The sequence below is a fragment of the Macrobrachium nipponense genome, chromosome 11 (genome assembly GCF_015104395.2).
Source record: "Macrobrachium nipponense isolate FS-2020 chromosome 11, ASM1510439v2, whole genome shotgun sequence".
Taxonomy (NCBI): Eukaryota; Metazoa; Arthropoda; class Malacostraca; order Decapoda; family Palaemonidae; genus Macrobrachium; species Macrobrachium nipponense.
The window spans coordinates 34,001,875-34,014,002 of NC_061087.1; positions in this window are offsets into that span (position 1 = coordinate 34,001,875).

Consider the following 12,128-nt stretch of genomic DNA (forward strand, 5'->3'; position numbering starts at 1 on the left):
TCAACCCCAACGTGAAATAACGAACTCAGCCAAAGTCCTTGTTCCTCTAATTAATTCCAAAGTTAAGTTGGCTTTAATCTATTAAAGCTGAAAAAATAAACCTGCCCGAAAAAGAATATTTCAATTAAAGAGGAAAAAAAAAGTAAAAAATACGTCGAAGTTTCTTCGGCAAAATCGAGTTTTCCGTACGTCGTATAACGCTGAATGAGCCGTGGCCTGGTCCATAAAACTTTCATCCCCAGCCCTGTAGTGGCCTGTCCTATAGCGTTGCCAAGCGCACGATTATGGCTAACTTTAACCTTAAATAAAAAGAATAAAAAAAACTACTGAGGCTAGAGGGCTACAATTTGGAATGTATGATGATTGGAGGGTTGATGATCAACATACCAATTTGCAGCCCTCTAGACTCAGTAGTGTTTAAGATTTGAGGGAGGGCAGAAAAGTGCGGACGGACAGACAAAGCCATCTCAGTTTTATCTTACAGAACTCAAAAGAGAAACAAAGACAGAAGAGCTCTTGTGTTTAATAGGCTGAATGAATGGAACTCATCAGGAGTTCGTGAATAAGTAAGATATATTTTTTCTCTTATAAAATGGAAACATCACAGCGCGCAAAGAATGGAAAAGGTCACAGTGAACACTGAAAATTAAGAACCTGGCAACTTACATATTTTTTCTTCTCATAAGAAGATAATATAATGGAGTAGAACAAATTTCTTTTAGCTTAAGAAGATAGCATGGCAGTTATTGCGGAAAACCTGTGGCGTTATCAAATGAAAAGAATAGTCTAAATTATTTTTAAAAGAAAATAGATATCTAAACAACTTTTTAAAAACGCCAGAGCTCATAAAATATATTGAGTATACTCTAAATACGCATAAGTATACTTTTAAAATCGAATTTATAGGATAATGAACCGCCTGTGCTTAGTCAGTAAATTGTCAGATACCATGAAGAATGTAAATATATATATATATATATATATTAGTATATATATATATATATATAATATATTATATATATATATATATATATATATATAATATATATATATAAAGAAGTGGTTATCATTTATGTATAAGTTAAGAAGCGTTTTGAAAGCATTTCTTGAAATATTTCTCACCTGTTCAATGTTATTGTAAATAGAGTTTAAAACTATATCAATGGTTTCCTTGATAGGAACGTTTGTGAAAAAGGAGGTGATATAGTTTTAAACTCTATTTACAATAACACTGGACAGGTGAGAAATATTTCAAGAAATGGTTTCAAAACGCTTCTTAACTTATATATTCTATATATATATATATATATATATATATTATATATATATATATTAATTATTATATATATAAAGAGAGAGGAGAGGAGAGAGAGATAGAGAGAGAGAGAGAGAGAGAGAGAGAGAGAGAGAGAGAGAGATGAGGCGGGGAAAGTGTGTGATTAATGTGAGGGAAATTATTTTCTGAAACAGAAAAGCAATGAATATATATCACCGTCTGTAAATGTAATGGCGATCATTCTCCAGAATCTATCTGAGTATAGTTATTGAACTAAGGTCGCAAAGGTTGGATGCTGTTGATCAGAAGTTGAGTTCATGGAAGGTAAATGGAAGTAATTTCTAATGAATTCAAGTTAATGTTAGGATATTTTGAAAAATTTCAATCGTCTAATTCCTTACTTGAAATTTGGGGGTATAACAACTTAAAAAAACCCAATATTTTTTAGTTACATAATATGACATTCCACACACATGTTTACATGGCTTTGACATTACAGGAACTCACCGAACTAAATGAATTCTGATCAGAAATGGTAGCCAGATATTATTAAAGGGACAGACCGTCAATTCATAACCTATCATCGCCCCGAAGGTATGATAATGTAAGGGAAAAACTGCACCTGCTGGAGCTCGAACCATTACTCATTATATTTTGAGACAAAGGCGGAAAGGGGAGGTGATGAGCAGTCGACAACATATGATTTTGAAGGATTAATTAAAGGTTGCGGCAAAGGATAAAGAGATAAAACTACAAAGGAAGTTTGATTTTTTATGAAGAGAAAGGATTTTCTTTAATTTATCTTCCCTGTAAATAGACAACGACAAGGGAATCATAACTCATACCTTACCGTGAACAGAGACTGAATATTTGCCCAATGTAATTATAGTGATAAGACAGAAACACAAAGAGAAGTCAGTCGGATTTTTTAGATTTTTTGTTTTGTTTTGTTAGTTGTTTGTTATTTCATTAAAAACATTATTCTATTTAATATCTAAATTAACAGAACTGAAATCATGAAATAAAATTACGTTAAAAATAATTTCTAAAGTTTTAATAACATTTTCCATCGAAAAGAAACTTTGCCTGGCAACAAACACGTTTGCAACACACACACACACACACATACACACACACACACAAACAAATACACATACACACATACATATATATATATGTGTGTGTGTGTGTGTGGGTGTGGGTGTGTATGTGTGTGTGTGCTTAGCCAACGTGTTTGTTGCCAGGCAAACTGGAAACTTCTTACGTTTCATTCCAGTGTGTACTACGCATCCAACCAGATGCCTGATGAGAAATCGACTGTTGTGTTGTGTGGCTCAACCACTGTGGGAACAACTTTGAACCGATCCTCTGATGTGAAAAAAGATTTTATCAAATAGTCTATATTGCAGGTTATAGATTGGCCTGTAACCATTTTTAATTGTAAATCTATTACTCTCTGGAACGGGCGCAGCATTAGGCAGTTTCTTTTTCGATGGAAAATGTTATTAAAACTTTAGAAATTATTTTTAACGTAATTCTATTTCATGATTTCAATTCTGTTAATTTAGGAATTAAATATATATATATATATATATATATATATATATATATATGTATATATATATATGTATATATATATATATATATATATATATATATATATATATATATATATATATATATATATATATATATATATATATATATATATATATATATATATATATATATATATATATATATATATATATATATATATATATATATATATATATATATATATATATATATATATATATATATATATATATATATATATATATATATATTTTCCTTTGCTTCACAAGGATGGGAAATAATTAAAATTATATTCAGGTTTTTTGCATGCAAATTAACTAGCGTAAACTCTATGTGACGAACGAAAAACAACCTTGATAGTATCTGTATCTATAAAACAGGATATTTTTTCATTACTTTGATTGATTTGTCCACAGAATCGGTTTCTGTTTAGTTGAAAGATAAGTAATCTTCAGAAAAGAGCACAGATACTATTTAAACAATAATTTAATTTAAAAAAAAACTTAATCTGCATCCTGTTTATCGCTATATAATTATTTGTTAAGTGTAATGTGGAACCGCCTAACGATATATAGTTTTATAATACACACACACACACACACACACACATATATATATATATATATATATATATATATATATATATATATATATATATATATATATATATATATATATATATATATATATATATATATTATATATATGTGTGTGTGTGTGTGTGTGTGTGTACATTATAAAACTATATATCGTTAGGCGGTTCCACATTACACTTAACAAATAATTATATAGCGATAAACAGGATGCAGATTAACTTTTTTTTTTATTAAATAATTGTTTAAATAGTATCTGTGCTCTTTTCTGAAGATTACTTATCTTTCAACTGAACAGAAACCGCTTTGGTGGACAATCAATCAAAGTAATGAAAAAATATCCTGTTTTATAGATACAGATACTATCAAGGTTGTTTTTCGTTCGTCACATAGAGTTTACGCTAGTTAATTTGCATGCAAAAAACCTGAATATAATTTTGATTATTTCCCAATACCTTATGCAGCAAAGGAAAATATGGCCACAGAAGGATCACCAGTTCTGTATAAGAAAATAGGGATTTCATTTCTTAAGCCTGTTGATTATGTATACAAATCATTTTTGTATTTTTTACCCATCTATGGAGAAATATATCAAGGGTATACTGAAATAAGAACTCAGAAATCTATTTTACGCATATTTCTAAAATGTACAAGCAAATCACCAGATTTCAATTCATATAACCTTAAGGGGAATTATAAAAGATTTCAACTCGAGCTGCCTCATGAATCAATGACACGCATTCACTGTGAGCATAAAAATTCAGTTTTGATAGTCTTTGGAAAGGAGATCCAATAAATTCAACTAGGAAGTTACAGGGCGTGATCCAGACTCCTACAACTGCATCTCTTTATTCTTTAGAAACTCGCTGTGCCGGAAATATGGAGCTTCCCTCAGTCCAGGCAAGACGAGATTGATGATAAGTCCCCGAGAGGTCTGGAAAAATGAACAGCACTTCGGAACACATCTTACTGGGAACGGTGCACCAGACGAATCTTTGGTATTCTTCGTTTCGGTGGTTTTACGTCACCCAACACGAGTCACAGGAAAAGGTTGGTTCCGTATGCGAGTACTTGAAAAGTATGTATATCATTGAGAAATGAGAAGAAATTACTGTAAGAGAAGCACTCTCCTACAAAACTTTTCCAAGGGGATATGAATACCACTGTTGGAGAGAGAGAGAGAGAGAGAGAGAGGAGGAGGATGAGGAGAGAGAGGGGGGGGGGGGGGGAGAGAGAGAGAGCAGAGAGACGAGAGAGAGAGAGAGAGAGAGAGAGAGGGAGAGAGAGAGAGAGAGAGAGAGAAGAGGAGAGGGGGAGAGAGGGGGAGAGAGGAGAGAGATCAACTGCTGTTAGCGTTAAAAGGGGTATCAACGGTTCCAATGGTTCCCAATTAAAGAATCATTAACGGAATGTAAGTAAATTTCCATAGCAATTAACGGTATGCAAATGATCGTTGTTTATCTTCCTCATTGATGACTCATGTGCATTACATATCGATTTTCATTTCATTGACGAATGACTTCGATGCCTTTTTCCCACATAAATTGTAATATGAAATGAAAGACAAATACTGCATCTATCATTTAACAAAATTTTTTATTAGTTGCTCCTTTTCTGACTTCAGAATTTTCTTTGGTGGTGATATTTTCCCAATAGTGGTGATGTGAATTCCAAAACAAAGAACTGTTATTGCAAATCAGGTCAATAAATAGTAATTTAAGGTACAAATCCAGTGCCATATGATGAATTATGCAGTTACTAATTAAGACTCATAGTTTAAAGGTTTTATTGTTCCCCCTCCGTTATAATCTTCAAAGGTTTCTTAACTTTCCTGGTACTTTATTATTATCTCCGGAAATGAGAACGCAAGACAACCTACGATACTACAGCTGCAAATGAAACTCGAGTAATGGTGACAACTGTGACCTGAAAAAGTCTATTTCCTTTTACCTACTTGATCAGACTTGACAGTGAATTTTATTTACATTTTAATTTTCACTATTACTGTGTCTCTTTCTTTTGTTTTATTTCTATTCTAATGAGAAACGTTTTTTATCAAGAACACTTTTGTTTAACTTTAACGTGCCAGTTAAAGTAGTATATATATATATATATATATATATATATATATATATATATATACATAAATAAAGATATATGCCACATGGATTTATCACGTCCAACAACGTGATTCAGTTCCTATCTATATATATATATATATATATATATATATATATATATATATATATATATATATATATATAAACATAAAAAAGATAATGCCAACATGGATTTATCACGTTCCTAACTTTCGTGATTCAGTTATACATATATATATAGTATATATATATATATATATATATATATATATATACATATATATATATATATATATATATATATATATATATATATATATATATATATATATATATATATATATATATAAATGTTCTCGGAAGAACGCTGTTTAACGCTACCGGAATCTAAAGAATTAGGAAAAGGATAATGTCATTTGACATCTTTGGAATCTCACAGGGCACTCTTTATATACAAGTTTCTAAACCAGAGGCTATAGATTATTACTCTAATTTAGGTATATGTTTTACACACACTCACACACACACACACACACACATATATATATATATATATATATATATATATATATATATATATATATATATATATATATATATATATATATATATATGTACTGTGTATGTTTTTCGAAAAATTTGGTGATATCATCTTAAGCAGGGGTTCCCATCCTTATTGTTCTTCTGTACCCCTTGGGAATTTTTATAGATTCATGTATACCCCTATAAATTGAGGATGAAAAAGAAAAACAATGAAATTGAGTGTGATATAGTCACACCTTTACTGGCTTTAAGAGTCAGTTGGACTGAATGACTCAAGCCAGTCACCGTCCTAGCCACGAGAAGTTCCATAATAATGAAAAATAAATGGTATTCCCCCTACTCTTGATATATATTAAGCGAAAGCTTTGCTTACTAAAATGATGAAAAAAAGATAAAAATAAGACACGACATTGTGCAATATCAATGCAGATACATCATGCACTACATAGTACATGCTATTCTCTCAGATCTAATGTACCTCCTGAAGAGTCAAAATGTACCATGTTGGTACATTTACCTCAGGTTGGGAACCCCTAATCTAAGTCTTGAACAGAAGTGTACTACATTGTGTCCCACTGTAATTAGGGAATAGAAATGAATGAATGGCATGAAGATTATAGTAACAAAATTGAATTATGCTTCAACAAACCATCGCTAAGAAAGAGATGAGAGAGAGAGAGACGAGATGAGATAGAGAGAGAGAGAGAGGCCGAGAGAGAGAAGGGGGGGGGAGAGGGGGAACGAGAGAGAGAGAGAGAGAGAGAGAGAGAGAGAGCGTGACGAGTGGGATGGTAGAAGGTATATCGAAGGCCATAAATATATTTCTTTTTGACCATAGATATCTTTTCCTATCCAGCCTTTCCCTTTTTTATAAGAAAATAGCGCAGTAAATTACAACATTATAAGAGCTGACCGTAAATTATCCGTGTGAACCAATGAATTCCGTCTTTCTTGTTTTTTTTTATTATGGGAAACGCGGAGAGCAGAGACACAAAAGGCGCGGTGTGGTCGAGTGATTGTAGGTGTGGTTGGCTTCCAATCGGCTTAAGTAGGAGCTGACCACGAAATAGTTTTTCTTGAGGGTGACCTTCTCGGGTACTGAAAAGAGTTGCTGAAGAGAGAGAATCTAGAAATAAAAGGGGGAAACTATTGCACATTGGAGTGCAATAAGTATTATTTCATTCTAGAAATTCATGAGTTAGTAAATGATTGTGATATTGGAGCTAGAATGTGGCGAAAAACTAAAGAATGACAGACCAAACGATGGGCAGGCTGAATACGAATTTGAAATCAAACTGACGTGAATTACATAAGAAATTATAATTGCATATTTTCTGTAATTGCCTGCATTACTAGACAGACATGGGCCATGATATGTCAATGAAACTATAGATATTATCCGCTAATAATTCTCCCGCCTTTGTCAGCACTGCATTGTCGTACCCTTAAGCTCCGGAGGCAGTTAAGAACTTCGTGTTTACCTGAGATAACCGTCTTGGAAAAGTTGATGCTTGGGGAGTCTGCTCTGTTCGTCAAAGAAAAGGAAAGAAAAGAAAATCACAGAGAAAAATATAAAAACGGGTTATTTTAGTGGAATTACTCCTCATGTTGATCGTACATATTATATTTTCAGTTTTTGCTTTAATATTAGTTGGCTGTTTGAAATAATTGTTAAAATCTTTGCCTCTTCTTAATAAAACAAGAAAGAAAAAAGATAGCGAAATATTTCGTTAGGGATAAGAATCTTACTTTTCAGCAAAACGAAAACACCAATTTCGTTAATGAGTGTTGTGCAATTCTCTTCTCTCACTCGTTCTTCGTCTAATTATATCTATCTCTATTATGAAATCAAGTAAAAAACAGATCTGTTTTCTCTTAGTTCATTTTTAATCAGCAACTTACAATAATATGCAGACGAAAATCTTGTCAAAAACTCTTATAGAATATTTGGTAACAATCCGGTTATTATAGAGATGAAGGTCCATGTATAGTTTTGCGAAATCATTTTGATTACAGACAGAGGGGCGAACGCATAGTATTCAATCTTGCAAATAATGAGCTTTGCGACTTCGAATCATAGTATGTCCCTTTTCTTATAAAGACAACAATATGTTTAAAAGCAAAACTCTTTCTGCGTGATAAAAGATAACTAATATCGAAACTTACGTAATCATTTGTGAGGATTAATTCTCTTGCATTCGAACAGCAGGGACGTTCCACGGACTTATGAAAATGAGGATTCTCATACACTTTCGACAGCAGGAGGCAACAAATCGTGACAAGACAATTGCAAAATAAGTCGAAAATGCCGTTAATAGTATTAGTGCGAAGAGGAGACTATATGAAGCTTTGAATTCATGTTGCTTAGAAAATAGGGAAGAGACTTGGGGTAGCCAGGGGGAGCCAAGGTTGAAATGCACGAAGAAGTTAATAAACTAACCCAGCTAAACGAGTAAAGTGCAACCGTTGAATTCGAATGAAAAGGAAAAGTTTAAAATATTGCCGGGAATCTGCAGCCTAAGAACACTTGAAAGGGAGGAAATGAAGAAATGTATAGAATTGGTAAAAAATCTTAGCGTAGGTCAGAGGATAGCCGACTATTTTGAGTAGCTGGGTAGGAGCGGAAGGCCTAGATAGTAACGCAGTCCAATTTCCAATGTATATGTTTTTAGGAAGTTCCTTGCCTATTTTGGCAGGTTATAAAGATGTTGCTGGTAACATCATTTAAATAAAATTTTGAAACTTTCAACGCAGACAGCACTGGCAATTGCAATTTGCCGTCCGTTAAAATCTCATAAAGCAACTAGTTGTATGAACGTTTGTCAATAATCTGACATAACACTAATTCATAAACGCTAAACACTAACTGTCTACTTCATGAGCAAGATTAAATATGCGAATCAAATATTTTATCAAATATTTAATAAAACAAATAATAAAAAAAAAAAACTTCAGAAGGACAGAAAGACTAGACATACAAACCTTTCTTATCCTGTTTACAGATTAATTCTTTAATACTTCTGTTATGACGATTAGCGAAGTATACTTAAACACATGAGGAAAGCGGAATTCCCACTACGTGGAATAGCGCCTTCTAAACTGATAATTTGTCTTATAATAGGGGTGTTGTTAGTCATAAACTCGAATTCTTTGACAATAAGATTAATACGATTAAAAAAAGAAAATTTTAGGGTTTTTATGTTTCTAAAATAGCATTTCATATTCCTCTGAGATTTTGATGGTAAGGTAAAATGCGCTTGTTTTTAAACTACTTTGGCAAAAAAAAAAAAAAAGAGTAAAAGGAAAACGATGTCTATCTGTGGAAAACTGATGAATTACAAAGAAAAAAATCCTGATGAAACCGTGCAGTTCTAAGCATAACTACTGTATATCTGATCATTATGCTATTCAAGAGAGAGTGACATAGATGATAGTCATAATTATTTTGGAATGATCTACGACTTCAGTCAAGTTTACTAATTAGGTAAATGGAAAGGGGAATTAACATAAAAGGACAGTCTGTGAAAATGGGCTCACCATTAAGACATCGAGGAGGAGGCCTTGACAGGAGGAAGTCTTGAACACTATCGGTATGCGGTTAGTGGTACGGCCGCATAGTTTCACAGCCCAGTCTTCTCTCATACTACTATAGTTCTGAGCAAATATTGGTGTAGCTTCCTTTCTCGTTTCTCTACTAAACCGTCCCTTAACTATGATCAGAGTATCTGGGTAAGTGAGAAGGTGCCTTTGTGAGGCCCTAACCAGCCGCAGGGACCATTAGATTATCCTGCTTCAGGATAATCTGAGCACCTCCAAGAAACACAGATCAAAAGCTCCTAAATCAAAGTTCCTAGTTGAACGAGTCGGTTAGGTGCTCGACTACCGATATCAGGGTCCGGGTTCGATTCCCCGTTCTGCCAACGCGGAATCGGAGGAATTTATTTCTGATGATAGAAATTCACTTCTCGATGTGGTTCGGATTCCACAATGAGTTGCAGGTCCCGTTGCTAAGTAACCAATTGGTCCCTAGCCACGTAAAAACATCTAACCCTTCGGGCCAGCCCTAGGAGAGCTGTTAATCAGCTCAGTGGTCTGGTTAAACTATGATATACTTTTCCTGATTCAAGATATCTTTTACGAATTTTTCAGAAACATTTTGATAGAACTGTAATTACTAACGTATGTCGGTCTGTACAAGCTTTCCAATCGTATATATTTGAAATCTGTTCATACTTTGTATAAAGACTTGTGAGAAAACACATCTGACTGTATACAGATGTCGCCTTGTTTTTTCCTAATGTCAAATGCTACTTTTCCGCTTACAAGCGTTCTTGACCTGTCAGGGATTTTGTGTTAATAAATTAGAAAACCTCACTCGCTACCTCGTATACCTTGTCCACGTGAAAACTGCCTCAACGGATATCATATCAACGAGAGCAGCGGTAACTTACACATACAATAGAAGGATAGTCAAATGAAATATGCAGAAGGAAAAAGAAAGTTCTGTGATACGGATGACTGACACGGTAGAAAATATTGCAGGTGTATTTCAGAAGAGAAATCAAGAAATCAAAGAGAAAGTGATCAAGGTCATGTTTTTCCGCAGTTAAGGTACTAATATTAGTTATTGGCTTCATTTTCTTTGACTTTTGAACTTTGTAAGGCAAGGACTGTAAACACAAAAGTCAAATTTGAATAAAAGTCTATGTTATGAGTAAAACTTGAAAACGAAATGTGACGAGCGCGGCGATTTAGTAAAATAAAAAAAAAACTTGGATTTCATATGATTTTTCAGGTGGACGATGGCTATAACGAACTGATAAAAAAATGATGAATTTATTGCATGAAAAATAAAACAGCTTTAAAGAAGCATAATATTGATACAGTTTTATTTGTTCGAACAATATAAGACACGTGAAATGAAAGTAAGAATTATAATGAAAAGTTTGACTTAATAAGTTTTTTACAAAACGACAAAATATTGTTCAGGGCTGTATGTATGAAGCGTAATGTTTGATATCAGGCACAAGTATACAATGTGAATAAAATTTGCGTGAATAAAATTTGGGTATAAGTGACGAATATATTTATTGAAATATATGTGGTTTTTCGTGTTGAAGCAAATTAGAGGCTAGATTTAAACTTCTGTTGATGGACTGAACCAAATAATGATACGGTATCACTTAAGATGTTATTGACATCATTTGCGCAGCTTCCTTACTATTTTAACCTTTTTACTCCAGCATCTTACAAGTTTTTCAGGTAGTGGCTTCATCTCGCCTCACCCTCAACCCACGGGTCCAATTTTTTTCCACTCCATCTAATAGAGGCTGCCGATTTTTCTTTCTAGGCAGAACACATTCTTACGCTTCTGAGAAGATGGAGTCCCGTAAATATTACTGTCCTGCATCAACAAGGTAGGAGAATAAGTTTGGCTTTTTCCAGTGAAAGTTCTCTTGAACATGACGATGTTTTTTGGTGGAGGACTCCTCGCTGTTGTATTGTTAGTGGACGTAAAATAAAATTTCATAGAACCATAACACCTGATGTTCTTTCAGTATTATGCTTTTTTTGAATGTATCGTTTCATGAAGCTTGCTTTTGTTTCATAGATATTGCCTATTTCAGATAACAAGCATATAACACAGTTTAAATATACATACTAAAGAGGATATTTTCCCAAGGGTGTCTGGTTCCAGTGGTTGTGTCTAAGGAGGTTTGTCTAAATGGGTTTTGTTGATGTTTTTCTTCCTGTCCTGCACTCATCAAGTAATCAAATACTTGTTCAATATGTGGTTGTGTATACTAAACTTATTGTTACGGTTGACAGATAGCCACTTGACCTCAGACAAATCAGAGGAAACGAAGAAGCCTAATAGGCAGTCTGTACTCGAAATAAGGTGCAGTAATAAAAGACAAAAAAATCAAAGGCATCTGCGGCGGTGGTTGTGAGATTCTTGCATCTGAAATTAATTTCTTGCCCGACAAATGGATACATTTTGGAATGCGTACTGAAAGTATAACAACGAAGCGGAAAATA